Genomic DNA, 17,164 nt, shown 5'->3' on the forward strand with positions numbered 1-17,164 from the left:
TTTTCAGAACACCTACGATCCTCTAATGGCACACCACTCTACCCAGGGGGACAGCTTTACGCTCTGTCTCAAAAAAATAAAAAAAAAAAAAAAAAAAGTAAAAACAAGAACATATTTACTGTGCTTTGAACTTCTTCAGAAAATAATTTAATTAATGATCTTTAAAAAATTTTTCAGAACACCTACGATCCTCTAATGGCACACAGTGTGCTGTGGCACACCAGTTGAAAATCACTGCCGTGGAGATTGTACTAGTGTGCAGTACCAGCAACAGCATATAAGAGTTTCTTTCTCTCTGCATCTGCACAAACTTTCTTTTTTAGAATGATGAGAAGAGAAAGTCTGATCATCTTTTGACCATATCTTTACTTCGAGAACCCTATTAGAGCTGGGAATCAGTAGAACAGAATTTTAACGCTGTCCCTTTTCCGAGGAGAAATGATTCCTCATGGAGTCAGAGGCTTTGGAATTTATCTGTGGTCACAGAGATAATCGTTTTCATAGAAAAAATGAACTAGCAAATAATTTCTAACCTTGAGCCCATTATCTCCTGCTGAAGCTTCTTTTTTCCAGTTATATATTATAGAGCCTTCATTACTGAGAAATGCATTTGCTTTTCAAGTGATTTTCTCATCATGCTTCTTTGGACTTTGAGGGTGAGTCTCTAAGTTACTACCCTTAGAAGGTCTCCATTTCCATACAGGTTTTGGTCAGGGCGAGACTCTAAGTTACTACCAAGCACATCCACGGAGGCAATAGATTGATTCAGGTTAAATTGCACATGTTTGCCCACAAATTCACATTTGCATTTGCGTCTTAGCCAGTCTTCATTTCTTGGAAAGCATTTTTCACACATGCTGAGCTTTGGTGGGAAAATATAAACTCCTGGCTTTGAAGGGTGCCATGTATGCAAATGTAAAAATGTGGCAGGATAAAATATATTTCCCTACTGGGCCAAGTTTGGCTTTATAATTTCTCATTTCAATTGGCATCAATGACTTTCACTATTCCGAAAAATGTAAGCAAAGTGTTAGGTGGGGTGTATCTGGATAGTGGATGGTCTTACCCATGCAGACATGCAATTTGGGTCATCCAGACCTCTGAACTTCCATTTTTAATTCAATAAGAGCTACGAGCCTCACTCAGCCTTTCTTTCATTTTGCCAGTCAGGGAGCAGCTTGACTGTCTCCAATGGGATATTCTTACATTGCTACAGTGGTTCAAGGGTTCCTTCAGGAACAAAGGATAAAATCTGAAAGTAAGGACCAAAGTAGTGCAAGTGATTTGGGGAACTTTATTTTCTTCCCAAACTTTAACTAAACTTTTAAAAGTATAGAAAAATGAAACTTTTTATTATTGAATACTTAAATCAACTATTTTCGTATGACAAAAATGATCAAAAACTGAATTCTAACCAGCCTCTAAGGATATCCTAAAAAGTGCCTGAAAGTCAAGGGCATAGCCATGGAAAATCACTATAAAATAATGAAGTGTCACAAACATTCATTTGCACAACACAAAACAAGCCAACAAAACTGTTGAGCCTGTTCTGAGAAGAGGAGAGAGTATTTTCATTCTACCAGAATAGTTTATCTGATCATTGACTGTGACCCTCTAAAATGTCTATATGTTTAGGACTTTCTGATTTGCGTTTGTGTAATTTTCACAATTGGGCACTAACTATTGATACAGGCATTGGAGTCCCGAGAATTGTGTTACTTGTTTATTCTTCCAGGTACTGTGTGAAGAAAGCAGATTGTATCTCCATGGTGTTTATCTTCTAGAGTTAGTGAGACAGCTTAGGGAAGCTGCCTAAAATTGTGGCTGTCATAGGACAGATGCTCAGTGCTGTAATTACTGGCACCTTTTAGAAATAATCCTTGCATCTAGGAGCATAGAGTCAAGTAAACAGAAAATAGACACGAAACTATTATCAATAAAAAAGAGGCAGGACATGGTTACATACTGTATTTACAGTATGATCAGTCAGGCTGAGCTTTAGTGGCCCAAAGAAGTAAGATATCAGTATGGACTTTGGCAGTGGGAAAGGCCTGAACAAGAACAGAGGTTAGGGAGGCTTTGGAAGGGCAAAGAGAAGGGAAATGGGATTGCTAGGGTGAGAAATCGGTATGGCATGGTAAAGGGTAATAAGGCCCAATGGGTAGATAGTGGGCTAGATTTCAATGGGCTGTGAAGGTCATCCACTTAAGTTTGGCTTTTGGCCCTGTGGTTAGCAGATAACATTTGGCCACTTTTGAGCAGGATTGTGACTAAATGAAATTGAGTTTTTTAGAAAAATTATTTTGGCTAGGGGTCTGGTCTATAGAATAAATGGCTTAGGAGAGACTAGAAACAAATGAAAGTGAAAATCAGAAGGTTCTTGCAGTAATCTAGGTAATGTAGTGAAGATGGATGTTTACCATCCCCTAGATTACTGATTACCATTAATTAGATTTCGAGATTAGCCTTCTAAATGTTTACCTTCATTTATTCCTGGTCTCTCCCAGCAATCCTTTCTATATATAACTAGCCTAAATAATTGAACCAGAATTGGAATGGCACACTAGGGAACAAAAGCAAAGAACGGAATGAGAGAGTAGAAGAAAGGATGGTGCGTGGTGATTGGGACGTGTGAACTAGGAGGTTTTGCACTACAGATTTAGGGTTATTTATTAACATAAATTGGGATGGGGAAATATAAGTTTTAGGGAAAATACCATTTTAGATGGCACTTTGATCCAGTTATGTGACTAACTTACTTTAACCACTGTCAAATCACCACTTCAAAATTTCCTCTTGTTTAGAGTAATTGCTGGGTTTAGCCGTTTACTCAGTAAGAAAAAAAAAAAAAAAGCCGAGTTATTCTGATTCTCCAGTTTTTCTGAGGCAACCATGTATATATGCAATTATTTTGAGGATAAGAAGCCAGAAATAGAACCTTCATGAAGATTGGTTCAATTTCCTAGTTATTTGAGACTCGATGATGGCAAAACATTCCTTTGCCTAGGAGACCATTTTAGTGGGGAATGTCTTTTCAGAAAGAGGCATGTCTTTTTTCTGTTTTTCTTCTAACCACTAAAGCTTAGCAGTTTACTGTGTGTGTGTTGTAGGTTCTTTTAAGGCTCGCTCAATATTGATCTTCTAGAAATTTCCTTTTCATCTCCACTGTGAGACATTCTCAGAATGTGGCTGAACTTTGTAACGGATAAGCTCAATTTTCCTTCTTCTGAAATACACTCTTTCTGTACCAGATCCCTAAGAGAAATAATATTTTTCATTCTTGGTTAGTAACTTTAATGTTTTGTCTTTGCATAGGGGAGTCTATACCATGCAGAATGCTTGGTACCAATTTACCTGATGACAACGCTTTAAATGGAGTAGCTTTTCTGGTTACATAAACTAAGGTGAAATATCAGAAGGGTATTTTTTTGCATAGATTTCCCAGAATATCTGACTGTTGTCTGAGTCATAGAATTGGCATTCCATATTCAAATTAGATCATTTTCATCCACAGACATAAGCTAAATGCTCCTCCTTGATGTAACTTACTTTCAAAATGCTGATTACTGAGCGCAAAGTCTATATTTTATTTATTGTCTAGGGTTGAGGAACCTTCAGGCTTGGGGCCACATGTAGCCTTCTGGATCATTGACTATGGCCTTTTGACTGATTCCAAATTTTATAGAACAAATCTTTTTAATATGTAGGGTATCATAAAAGACACTTGGTCAGGGCTTAATTATTGTACACAAACTCCAGCGGAGTGATTTCAAAGCCCTTTTTGAATGACTCAATATCCAGTTTTCTGTGCCCACAGCTGTCTATTCTTATGCCTTATGGAGGCTTTCCATTCTTCTATTTGCTGAAGATATAAAACGACATCTCAAAAACCAAGTAAAATACTATAAAAAGCATACATGATTAATAGAACATTTTCTGCATTAACTGTCTTAACCAATTCTATTAAAAGAAATTTTAAAGAATATCTGCTCCCTTTTTTCTCCTTCCAAGTTTTAGGGGGTGTTCCAAATATGGAAGCCTTCTGTCCGAATTCCCTGGGATTGACGGGGCGGCATTATGATTATGATATAAAAAGACAGAGGTTTCTCCTTTTTGCCCCTCCAGTTGTTGTTTTAACCATTTTGCAACTAACAATATGCTGAAATCCTCGGTCCTGAACATGGAAGTGATATAGGATCAGATCTCTAATAAAAATGACAGGGGACAATCCAAGTGCCCTTGTTTCTCTCCTAACTCACAGTTTCAGGTTCTCCTGTCTCTGTGGTACTGTGGTACTCTGAGGTACTCTGAGGTACTAAGACCTTTTCCTCTCTCTGTCCTCCATCATTCCCCACTCCGAGCTTTCCTTGGACTTCATTTCCCTTGTGATAAATTGAAATGATCACATAATCGAAGCAGTGATGGTCAGGTTTCAAAAAGCCATACAGCATGCTCGTGAGAAACAATCACCAGAATGCAAGTACTTGTGAGAAGACCAGAATAAAAGAACCTTCTTTTCTTGGCAAGCCCAATAGATGTTCTGCAATGACGAATGATACGACTGTTATCTTGACACCATACTCTCCCATGTTGAAACTGTTTATGAGAAACAAACATCATATGAAAAACAGATTGCCAGACACTGAGTAAATCACTGTAAAGGGTGGTGAGTCAAGTATTGCCAGTTTTACCCACATTGTCACTGTTATGATGTAACACATTCCTTAAGACTGATATTGCATCCAAATTTGGGCACAAAAATCTCCTCTTGATCAGTTGGCTGAGACTCCCTACCCTATAATATGTCACATGCGCACACACATACACACACACAGAGAGACACATAGAGAGATGTGGATACACATCCAACTTGAATTAAGCACAAAGGACAATCCAGAAAGGATGGAGTATTAAAAAGGTGAGCAACGATTATAGAAACTGTAAATTTCAGCCCGTGTCCAGACAATAAACCCAGTAATTCTCTAAGTTCTGCTAGCAATGATTAATAAACAGTGGGTGTGCTAAACATATGGAAAAATCATCCCATCTGGACCATTTAAAACTAGGACATAGACTTTATCTTTGTTTATTTCATCCTTAGCTAAAAGGCTTATTATGAATTGCAATAATCCAAGAAGCCAACCATGGAAGACAGACAAACTCTTTAGATAAAACCAAAAAAGCAAGTTCTGTAACCGAGGACCAGATGTATTTTTGGGTTTAGCCCTTGTACATATTTAGCCGAGCTTTTCAAGTGGTGAAGATTTGCATGTTTGTTTTGCAATACTAATGAATATGTTTTTGATTTACATTTTAGAAAATGGAAACTTTTATCTTCTTGGGGCTTTGTAACTTAATGACTTCCAGAGGGTGGTTTGGTGTCCTCTTTTAACCCTTCACCACGAGAAACATATCTCTTTTCAGAGGCTCCACACTCTATCTCGCTAAATAAAATCTCTAAAATAATGTGGTTCTGTCTTTTGTTGCTGGAATGGCAAGGGTTGAAGAGCTTTTGACTTTCAATCTAGTGAAAACATATGTAAATGGCAAATTATTTTTAAACCAGCTTTAATGTGAATCTTGGGGGTATAAAAAAATGACTCCACAGATGATATTTATACTAGATGAATAAGGACAACGCTTTTGGAAAAACACTGCTTTGAGAGGTAAGATCTTGAGTATTGGTTCAATTTCCTCAGAGATAAAGATTGTTTTAGGAAGATGAAGAAAATGTCTTACTGAATATTTTACTTCTGGAAGATATCCTTAGGATCAATTCTTTCTTCCCTCAAATTTCTTTGAAGATGTTACGTGGAAAAATAAAGTAAACACATTTCCCTCCCAAGACTTCCTTTGCTTATAATTTGGGTTGGACAAGGACCTTATCAGAAATGGAAAAAATTTATCCTTGAGGGATAACAGAGTGTTTTAGAGTAAGAGATAACAAGAGCTTTGAACTTTCATTATTTGACAAATTGGTCCAAAGAGATTTCTTTCCTTCTAAATTCTTCCAGTAGTTTTTAAAAATAGGATATAATAGAATAACAACAAGTATGCCTTTAAAAGCCCTTGCTGGGACATGAAATCTTTTAAAGGCTTAACTTTCTGGGATAAACAAGTAAAGGTGTAATATCACACTGAGCATGAAATGGGGGACTGGGGGACGTTTTACACTAGGTTTACAGTGATTAGCCGTGTTGAGGTTTAGTGTAATTGAGCTAGTAGGAGTGCATGGTTGTATAGTAAGAAGCCTAATGGCATTTTTATTATGACATATCTGAAAGGCTTACAATCAAAAGTCTCTGATACTTCACATGGGAAGTCATTCTACCTCTAGAAAATATTTTTCCCACCCAGAGTCTGTTAAGAACTTGTTTTAACTTTCCTGAACAGTTCTATAGAGTTGTATATTGGTGGGAGAATGGGGACCGAAGACCTCATTCTTGGCAAAGTAAAGCACCCCCAGAAAAAGAGGAAAATTGAAAAGTAGGCTGAGTGAGTTGGAACAAAGAAAGGTCAGCTAGTTTACATTTAAGCTATCATTGCAAGGAAGGTTCCTGCCCTTTCTGAAATTCTAGCCTATTGGGGATACAGCTTACAAACACCCCTGCCGGGTCTGTGTGCACTCTCAGGAAAAATGGTCATAGAACAGGCTATGGCAAAGACCTAGGAAGATACATTAACTGGGTCATTTCGTGCCTAGTAAACAGGCAAAGCAGATTCCCATTGTGGAGATTTGCATTTTCCTGGGGCTGAGATCAAGGGAGTAGCTCAAGTCCTGAGATATGGGCAGAACAACTTATATCCCTTATCACAGAGGAAGATCCTCTGTGATGGTGATGGGAGAAAAATTCCTCCCTCTCATTAATTCCTCAGAGACGATTAACACCAGTTACATTTTACTCCACAGGGAACTAGCAAAGTTTAACTCCTCCCTAGAAATCTGTGTGTGTGATCTCAAGCAGAAGACTCTCCCAATACAAGGCTCAGATTTCAGATTTCTCAAGGCCTTATTATTATTGAGGTTAATAATAATAATAGGAGCTGATGTGCTCAATCAGAGAAACTGCTGGAATCTTTGTTCCCCTCTTCATCTTACTCTCTGGGTAAATAAACTTCAATAAAAGCAGAGTGGAGTAAACACTTGGGGCCATTGCCAGAAGCCCACAAGGGCAATGGACCCTGAGCTCCCACCTTTAATTCTACTCTGTATCTCATGTCTCTTTCTTTACCATGTTTCTAACTCTGTATTTCTTCAGTGGGTTGCAGCCAGTTTCCACAGGTTTTAGCAGACCCTGCCCCCGGGGCAGGACCCTGACACTGTCATAATCAGATACGTATTTAGTGTGAGTTCTTGGATAGCAAGTATTTTCTCACACAATTTTTTCAAATCAGGAAAAGTTGAAATTTGATACAAGAATTCCTTATTTTCCCTTAGAAATTTCTCCAAAACTTTTTGTTCCAGTCTAGTTTAGACCCTAGAGAAAGACTACCCAAATGTCTTATAAAAGTAGATATTTTTCTTATTATTCAGAATTCAAGTATAAAAAGATATTCTTTTAGTGAGATCTTAATGTACTACAACTTATTTTCAAGTTATTTTAAGATAATTTAGATCTTTTTTTTTTTTTTTTTTTTTTTGAGACAGAGCCTTAAGCTATCCCCCTGGGTAGAGTGCCATGGCATCACGCTCACAGCAACCTCCAACTCCTGGGCTCAAGCGAGTCTCCTGCCTCAGCCTCCCAAGTAGCTGGGACCACAGGCGCCCACCACAGCACCTGGCCATTTTCTTTGGGGTTGCAGCCATCATTGTTGTTTGGTGGGCTCGGGCTGGGGATTCGAACCCGCCACCTTAGGTGTATGTGGCTGGCGCCTTAGCCACTTGAGCCACAGGCGCCGAGCCGATAATTTAGATCTTAACTTGTCCTTCCTCTTCTATGATAAAAAGAAGAGAAACAGGTAATTAATTCTATGAACACTATGTACTAGGAAGTTTGTCCCTGTATTTTCACAAAAGGCCTGCACATAGGTATTATTACAGAAGAGGAAATTGAAGCATGGGGAAACTAACTAACCTATAGAAGTTTGTGGAGTCAAATAGAGAAACAGCATTCAAACGCAATTCTTTCTCCTCTTCCAAATCATTTTCCTCATCCAATATCATGTTGTTTTAATATCTGTGTTTCTGAGTCACTGATCTCAAACTTTATTTTTCTTATTTTTTTATTTTTTAAGACAGAGTCTCACTATGCCACCCTTGGTAGAGTGCTATGGTATCACAGCTCACAGCAACCTCAAACTCTTGGGCTTAAGTGATTCTCTTGCCTCAGCCTCCCAAGTAGCTAGGACAACAGGTGCCTGCCACAATGCCCAGCTATTTTTTTTTTTTTGTTGTTGTTGTTGCAGTTGTCATTGTTGTTCAGCTGGCCCAGGCTGGGTTTGAACCCTCTAGCCTTGATGTATGTGGCTGGCACCATAACCACTGTGCTATGGGTGCTGAGCCTCAAACTTTATTTTTTGCTAGTGGTCCTTTAAATGAGTGTGTCCAGTGTAACAGCTACCTCTAATAATATAAATCTGGTTAGGTGTAGAAAACCAGTTGCTAGTTTTCATTCATTCATTTACTGGATGAATGCTTCAGGAAAGATAGTGGGAGAGAGAATAAGAGAGAAGGACAAAGAAAGAGAGAGAGAGAAAGGGTAGAGATGAGTCACAGGATTTCCAGGAGTGAACAGTGGTAGCTGGGGCCCTCTGTTCCTAACTCTTGCACAGATTCCTTTGAGATGCTTATGAAAATAATGGACTCATTCCCCTAGAAAATTCCATATACACAAACATTTCCTTAACATTTCAAGAATTTGCAGACTTGTTGAAGCTGCTTGGATCAAGAGGTTTTATGTTGAGTTCTTGGCTTGAGTCCTTGCTACTCTAAAGTATGGTCCTTGCACCAGCAGCATTGGCAATCTCTATAAGCTTTTGTAAGAGCAGAGTCTCTAGCACCCTCCCTGTCTTGGATCTACTGAATTAGAATCTGCATTTACAAGATCCCCAGGTAATTACTAAGCATATGAAAGTCTGACAAACATTGGTCTAGGTAAGCAACAGCTAAATAGGAAGGAGGATTTGTTGGAGTTTGTTTTTCTTAATGGGAGGCAGGCACAAGGTTAGAGAAGTGAGAGTTGTAGTTGAGCATAGAGATGGGTGTAAACAAGATCTTAGAATTATCAGGAAGTGAAAAGGTGACTGGAACCTGGCTGTGGGATTATGAACTCACGATGGTAAGGGTGCAAGCAAGCACAGGTTTCTGATCCTTCTTACTAATAACCTATCCGTCCAGAGTTTCAAAAACTAAAGTCGTTTTTACAAAACAGTTGTAGTTTAAAAGCAGAAGGAATATGGGAAAGGATAAAATTATAGATTTGACTTTTATTCAGTTACTTATTTGATTTTGAGTTTATTCCATCTCTTTAAATTAGTAATGTTAATGAGTGTGTTTCATATTGTGTGAACAGTAGTCTGAATAATTTTCTTTTAATTATGTGTCCTGGATTGAAGGCCACAGAGTCATTTCAGTTTCTGAGCTAAGTTATTCCCTTTGCCCTGGAAGACAGTTGCTCAGGTGCCTTTCACATCACGCCACTCATAGCATTGCTTTAACAGAAGGTGGGGGGGAGGGGGGAGGCCAGTGGGTTGACATACAGAGACTGACCCTAGCAAGGTTCCCCTTGGGACTGTCATCATCTTATTTAGAATTCAGTTCACTTGACCTCAAATAAGAACCTGAATAATATAGGTGGTGGCAAAAAGACAGTTTTGGTGTAAATGGACTTAGTCACCTTTATTTAGTATTTTGGAAAGATGTATATCCTGATTTGTTATTATTAATTAACTTCTCTCTCCCTAAAGATCCTTTGTGACATGACAGTACATAAATATTCCCACAGCACATGAATAGTGCTGATGGCCTATTGGGAGCACGTCTCAGATGGGGAAAGAATTTCAGACCCATAAAATACAGAGGGTGCACACAATAGGTATACACATATGTAATACTCAAGTCACGTTCGACTTTTTCTTATAATTGTAAGATACAACATACAATATATAAGATCACAAATGTTATTGGTATGCATTGAGTATTATAATTTTAATACAATTCTTTTCCTTTCCTAAAATGTGTATACTTTTTTTTTTCACCCTCTGTAATATGACTATGCAAGTTAAAATACCTCTGATTCAATTATTTCTAGAGGCAATGGCTTTATGGGGAAGCCACAGCAGGGTTTTCATTAATGAATGAATGAAGTCATTGAACACACATTTGTTGAGAACTGGCTAGGCTGCACGCCCTATGTTGATGATTAATGGAGGTAGAGTTATGACAAAGACATGTTCTCTCCCTTTAAGAAGATAGATAGGTGTCATAAAAATATGTGGGAAAGTGCCCTTACCCAAATTTATTGGGGCAATAGTTAGAGAAAGTAAAGGAATGACTTAGAAGCTTGTATTGGAAGGGGCAGGGAGTGGAAGGGTGCCTGGGCAGGGAGAATGGTGTGTGTAGACTCAGAGGGGAGAGAAAGGAAACAGGAGAACAAAAAATACACCAACTCCTGTAGAGTTCTTGGCTGGGGATCTGAAATAAAGCCTTAGAGTTTGAAGAGGTGTTTTAGGTTATCTAGTTGGAGCCCTTCAGTACTCATTGCCTCTTGAATGCCTCCTGTGAAAGCTTTCCAGGTAGTTCATTTGTAGTAGTTCTAATCAGTTCTGCCCTGTGCGGAAAAGAAACTCATCTCTCCCTTCTGATTGCTGGTCCCAGTTCTCTGTTTTTGGATCATCAGGACAATGTGATGCTTCTCCGCTGTCAAGAACCACTCGTCAGTGACTCTCAGCCTTTCAGGGACTCCATGAGGGAAGGAGGCAGGCAGAGTCAAGCTTGGACAAGTCATACAGGTAGTACAAACACATGTACTTCGTGTACCCAAATCCCACAATATCCCTGAAATGCAGTTCTATATAAGCTCTCAGTCAATCATGGTATTTCTCAGGGGGAGGGGAGGCCAACTATTTGGCCCAAAGAGCACACATTATTAAGATTATATTAAAGATTCAATTTTGTGCAAGCTTTCCTGTAAATTTCCCCTTCCCCACCCAGTCTCACACCATGCCACTGTTGTGCTAGCCCGAATTGTCAGCACACCTGTACCTTTTTAATGATTGTGGCTAAACCTCAGTGCCAGCTGGAGAGAAAGGTCACGTTTCACGGTGCTGTAACTGGAGAAAGGTGTTTCTTAGGAATAGGGGTAGCAGAGCCTTGTTGGAAAGTTTGAGAACATAGACCTATTCAAAAAGCACTTGCTTTTGGTAGTGAATCATCTTTTAAATACTGGAGTGGACCTCAATTTTTATTGTGACTGCTCCTTATATATAGCTCGAGGCTTAAGTTAGCAGTCAGAATTAGATGTGTGCAGAAATCAAGGTACGTTATGGGTTGTAAGAGAAGAAACGGTTGAAGGTAATTGGGTCCAGTGTGTACCATGGGGTCTGTAACGCACCTTCACACCTCCACATATGACCAAATGGATGACTTTCCTCAGCAAGTATCTGTTTTAGTTAAAGCCACATTTGCTGTTCTAACAATAAAAAAGTAACTCACTTCTGTAACTCACTTCTTTAGGTCTGTTCCCTAAAGTAGTCTGTCTATGGAGTGCAGGAAGGAGTCAGTACTATCAGAGTGACTTTTAGACATTAAAAGAATGTATGTAAAGGAAAGACATATATGTGTATATTCACAATGTTTAAATTATAGAAATCAACTTGGTTTCAGGGGAGATGAAGTGACATCTAAAAGATGAAAAATGCATAGCATTTGATTTTAGAAAATTTTAGTTTCATTTACAGTAACGCAGTGAAAATATCCACGATCTAATCTTAAAATAAAACTTGGCTCTAAGAGACATGTGTAATAAATTAGCAGATTAAAGTTGTTTACACCTTTGGCATTTTTAATCTCATATTTCTGTTTTAAATAGCTTTTCTGGCAATTATGTACCAGTTTTTTTCACCCTATAATTCTAAGGGTCTCATGTTGGACATACTTTTGATATTTATCTGTGCCATTTCTCAGCCTCAGTCTGTAAGATGATTATTAATGATAATAACTACAAAATATTCTCATTTATGTTTAATTTAATTTTCATGTGAATAAATATGACATTTGTTCCTTTGAAAATCCCTTTGTCAGCCATTACTTTGATACTCTGAAATAGTAAACACCTAAATAGATTCAACACATTTAAAGGCATATTTACGTGGACATCCATTGAGTTAGGTCTGGAGCCATGACCTACAAAGGATGTCAAACTGAGGGAGACGTGTTCTTCAGCTCCTCAGGGGCCTTACAATCTCATTGAAAATTTAGGTCAAGTATTCAAATGAACATGATGCAAAGACCGTGAATGACATTCGAGAACACTGTGAAGTCAAAGAACAGAAAGATGATATATCATCATGTGCTAAACATGAGAGGTCTTAGGCTTGGTGCCTGTAGCTCAGTGGTGAGGGCGCTGACCACAGGCACCTGTAGTCCCAGCTACTTGGGAGGCTGCGGCAAGAGAATTGCTTGGGCCCAAGAGTTTGAGGTTGCTGTGAGCTATGACACTACAGCACCTTACCGAGAGCGACACACACACATACACACACACACAAAACCAAAAAAAAAAAAAACAAAACAAAAAACAACTAGAAGATCTTAAAAAAATATTGAGGCTGGGCTGTGCCTATAGGGGAGTAGGGTGCTGGCCACATATGCTGGAGGTGGTGGGTTCAAACCCAGCCCTGGGTATGTGTGCGTGTGTGTGTGTGTGTGTGTGTGTATATATATATATATATATATATACATATATATATGGGCATCCTTAATCAGAGGATGAGACTTCGGAAAGAGACTTTTCTGGACGTCATCCTTCCCTTCCCCTCATAGGTCCTATTTCCTTGCTATTCCCTTTTTTAAAAAGCAACTTTAATGAGGTATGTTTCACTGCCCAGAATGTGCACCCACGGCAGCGTCTGTGTGTTTCTCCGTGTGTGGGTCTGTGCGTGTACCTGTGTTTGTACATGTTTGCACGTTGCACTTAACCCTGAGCTTCCTCTGAATGCGCTGCTCCCCCACTGCTCAGCCGTCTCCAGTGGTGGCTTGGTTCCTCGCTCACCTCACCTCCCACTGGGCCTGGAGGTACAGTTTCCCATCTTAGTTCACCATTTCCATTTCCAGACCACTCGTTCTCTCTCCCTCTTCCCCCAAACCCCGTGGCTTTCACTCCCTTGCCATCAGACTGTCGTGCCCTCTCCCTTTGGTGTAAGTCTTCTACAGACCTCTGCATCACTCTTGTTCGTCTGTCCATCTGAGCTTGTCATCATTCTCCACTCCCTCATCCTCCCTTATTTAATATCTAGGTGATAACTTCCATTTTCCGGAACCCCTTTCCTCTGGTGGTCTTATCTTGGCACTGTCCCTCTATCACATATCAGCCACTACTCCCATGGTTAAACTCAGACTAGAGTCTAGATCAGGTGCGACTGTCGGAAATTTCACTTTCAAGCAGCCCACCATCTGACCACTGCTTCCGATCTTTGCCACTTAATCCCTTTCACAGTCAGATGCTATCACCCTTTGAACTCTCTGGGACCTGCAACCCATTGAGCCTACCTTCTTTCCCTTCTCCTTCCCCCTAAATCCTAAATGCTCCTGCATCCCATTAATCCTACCACCTTTTCCCTCACTCTCCCTTCTTACGCTATTCTGCCCCTCTCACCTTAAATACCTCGGCCAATCATTTTAATCATTACTGTGCAACTATCCTCGACTCTCTTGCCCTTCTTGTTTTCTTGTACTCGCTGGGCAGAGCCCCAACCTTGGTTAAGTCCAGTTCTATGCCTATTCCATGCTGGTACCTACGCACAGAACGTGGCTGGCACACACCCGCCCAAATATTAACGACTCATCTTATTGTTAAATTTATGACCGTGAACCTTATGTGAATTTCTGAGACAGGAATATTACATTTTGATTCATACTGCTTCCCTGGGCAACCATCTCATGCATTTCCCTTCCTTTTCAAACCAGCATCACCTCTATGTCACTGGAGATGACTTTACTTCCTATTTTTACTGAAATCATAGAAGTTATCATAATACAATGCTAACTTCCCACGGACTACTACCAACGCCTCTGCCTGCCTTCCAACATCTGAACCGTGACATTCATCCTGCCTGCCTGTCACCACAGAGAAGAAATGTCTGCGCCCCTATCTAAGGCAGCCATCACATGCGTAGTGGATTCTAGGCCCTGTCACGCTGTTCAAGGACATTGCACTAGTGATTTCCTTTCTCGTACCATCAACTTCTCTTCTGGATTATTCCTGTCAGCATGCAGATATACATACTTTTAACTCTCCCCTACAAGCCTCCATCACCTTATGGAAACTGTTGCTTTAAAAGTTGTCAGTGACCTCACATTGCTTGATTTATCGATCAATTTTCAGTGTTTATGACCTAGTGGAAGTATTAGATGCAGGGATCACTTTCTTCTCTTTTAAATTGTTTCTGTGCTTGACTTGCAGGGTGCCCCACATCCTCCGTCTCTTCTCTGCTTCGATGGCCGCGCCTCCTGTTTCCTTGGCAGGGTCCTCTCTCTATCCCCAGCGTCTAACAGCCTTAGTTCATGCTCCTCTTCTCTTTGCCATTCACATCCACTACCCACTCCCTTGGCGCTCTCAGCCAGTTTCATGACATTAAATATTGTCAATATGCCAGCAGCATCTGAATCTCTATCTTTAATCATGAGCTCTCTGTGAGCTCCAGAGGTGTACGTCCACCTGCCTCCTGACATTTCCCCAGGATGTCTAACAGACATCTAAAGGAAACATTCCCCCGATGTGCTGATCTTTCAAACCTGTTGCACCTTCTCTCTCATCTTGGCTAAAGATACCTTCATTCTTCTATTTGCTCAGTCCAAAATCCTTGGTCTTATCTTTTTCTCCCTTCTTTCTCACACCCCACATCCAGTCTATCAGGCAACACTACTGGTGCTTCCCTTAAAGCATATTGAAAAACCTAGTACTTTTCTCATCTCCACCTCTGCAATCCAAGCCATCGTCATCTTTTTGGTTGCAGTCAACTTCTAACTGGATTCTCTTCTTGTACTTTTACCTCCTTTCCTGCTAGTCTTAATCATTATAGAGATTTCTTTAAATTCTAAGATGATGTTACTCTTGTTTTCAGGATTCCACTGGCTCTGCATCTGCTGCAGAAGAGAAACCAGGGTCCTTCGAGTGACTCAGGAGACCCTATCCAGTCTCTTGACTCTTGACCTGTGATGACTTCCCTGACTACTGCTACTCGTTCCTCTATTTTTCCAAATCAGCCACACTCCATGGACTCCAGAGAGCCTCCTGGCTTAAGACCTTGATTCCTGCTGTTCTATCTGTCTAGAATATTCCTTTCCCAGGTATCATGTCTTGCTCCCTCACTTTCTTCAGATCTTTGCTCAGACATTACCTTCTCAATGAGGTCTTTCTTGACCTGTCATTTAAAAAAATCTAACCTCTCTGACTTTTATTCTCCTTCCTTGCTTTCTTTTTTTTTCATAACCTTTCGCTCATTTTCATATACTGTGCAATTTGTTTTGTTTATTTATTTTATTGACCCTCTCCTGACTAGCCTATACACCCATGAAGGCAGATTCACCTGCATTTTGTTCATTGCTATATCCCCTAGAATGGCACTGCCTTGATAACTAGACATTCAGGCATATTTGTTGAACAGATGAATGAATTCCACATCAGCTTCGCAAAGATGAAGCCTACTGGGGTCACATGAAGCTCTGGTTACCCTGTAGGTGTCTCTATCAAGGACATAATTTTCTTTTTTTTTTTTTTTTTATTGAATGGTAACTGTGTACATTGATGCACTTTGGGGGTACAGTGTGGTGTTTACATACACAATCCAAGACACTTCCATCAAACTGGTTAACATAGCCTTCATGTAGCTTTCTTAGTTATTAAGGGACATAATTTTCAAAGCCTGCATCTTCTCTTAAACTTCTCCTCCTTAATTTCCCCAAGGACTGTTCAGAGGGATCCAGATAAAAATGAATGACTGATTTCCCAAAATGAGGGAAAGAAGAAAGGAACCCTAGAAGAGGGGACAAAGGGTTAAAGGGACTGAAGGGCCAGGGGGAGAGGAGAGGGCAGGTCCTTCCTTGGAAACAGGCTAACATCTGTATGGAGCTCCTATTCCAAAGATCAACCCAAGCTCTCCCTTCAAGTCAGGACGTACCTCCACATGTGTGAGAACTCCAGGTGTGTCAGACTTTCATGAGCCTTTTCTCACAGTTGTAAAACAAAACTTTTTTATGGGTATTGGGGGGAAGGGAAGGAAGCGTAATTCATTTTTACAAAATGCTCTGAGATTCTTGCATGAAAGGTGCTAAACATGCAAACTGTTAGATTTTATTTTTAAATTGTGCAAGCTATATATTTCCCCCATTAAATGCTCACTTGCCAGTTATCTTCTTTCTGCCTGAAAAATACTAAAAACTAAAGCATATATCATCCAATTACCAAGATAAATTTGAAATATAAAAAGAAAAATATTCTCTTTTGTTTATGTGAACAAATGCTTCCGATCATTTCAAGGATACTATCACCATAATGGCTTCCCTGTCTACATTGCCAGCAGTAGCACCGCTCAGCCAGAGACCACTATCTCTGAATCGATAACAGAAGATCAGAGTTTAAGGGAGTGAGAACTGACTATCTCTCTTCCAACCTACCCTGCTAAGTTGGTCAATCTTCTCCAAAGTCAAAATCTCTCTGTTTTATGTTTTTTGAATGATTTTAGTTGAAAAATACTGAATTGGTGGGAAAATTGGTCTCCTTTTCCAAGGCTTATCCTACCTTCTTCCTGTTACGATCTCCTGCTCCATCTAATCCATACTGTTGTTTCTTGACAGTTTTTCTTGCTCAGTTCTCACTTGGACACTACTCAACATATGTACGATGACTTGTTAAGACAAGAATGCAATTGTGGCAGTTAAGAGGCTGGGCTTGTGCCTTTTGTTACACATAAGGGATCTTGGGAAAGTTTCTTTTTTTTTTTTTTTTTT

The sequence above is a fragment of the Otolemur garnettii genome, unplaced genomic scaffold (assembly GCF_000181295.1).
Source record: "Otolemur garnettii isolate 467f Iridium unplaced genomic scaffold, OtoGar3 scaffold00004, whole genome shotgun sequence".
NCBI classification, from domain to species: domain Eukaryota; kingdom Metazoa; phylum Chordata; class Mammalia; order Primates; family Galagidae; genus Otolemur; species Otolemur garnettii.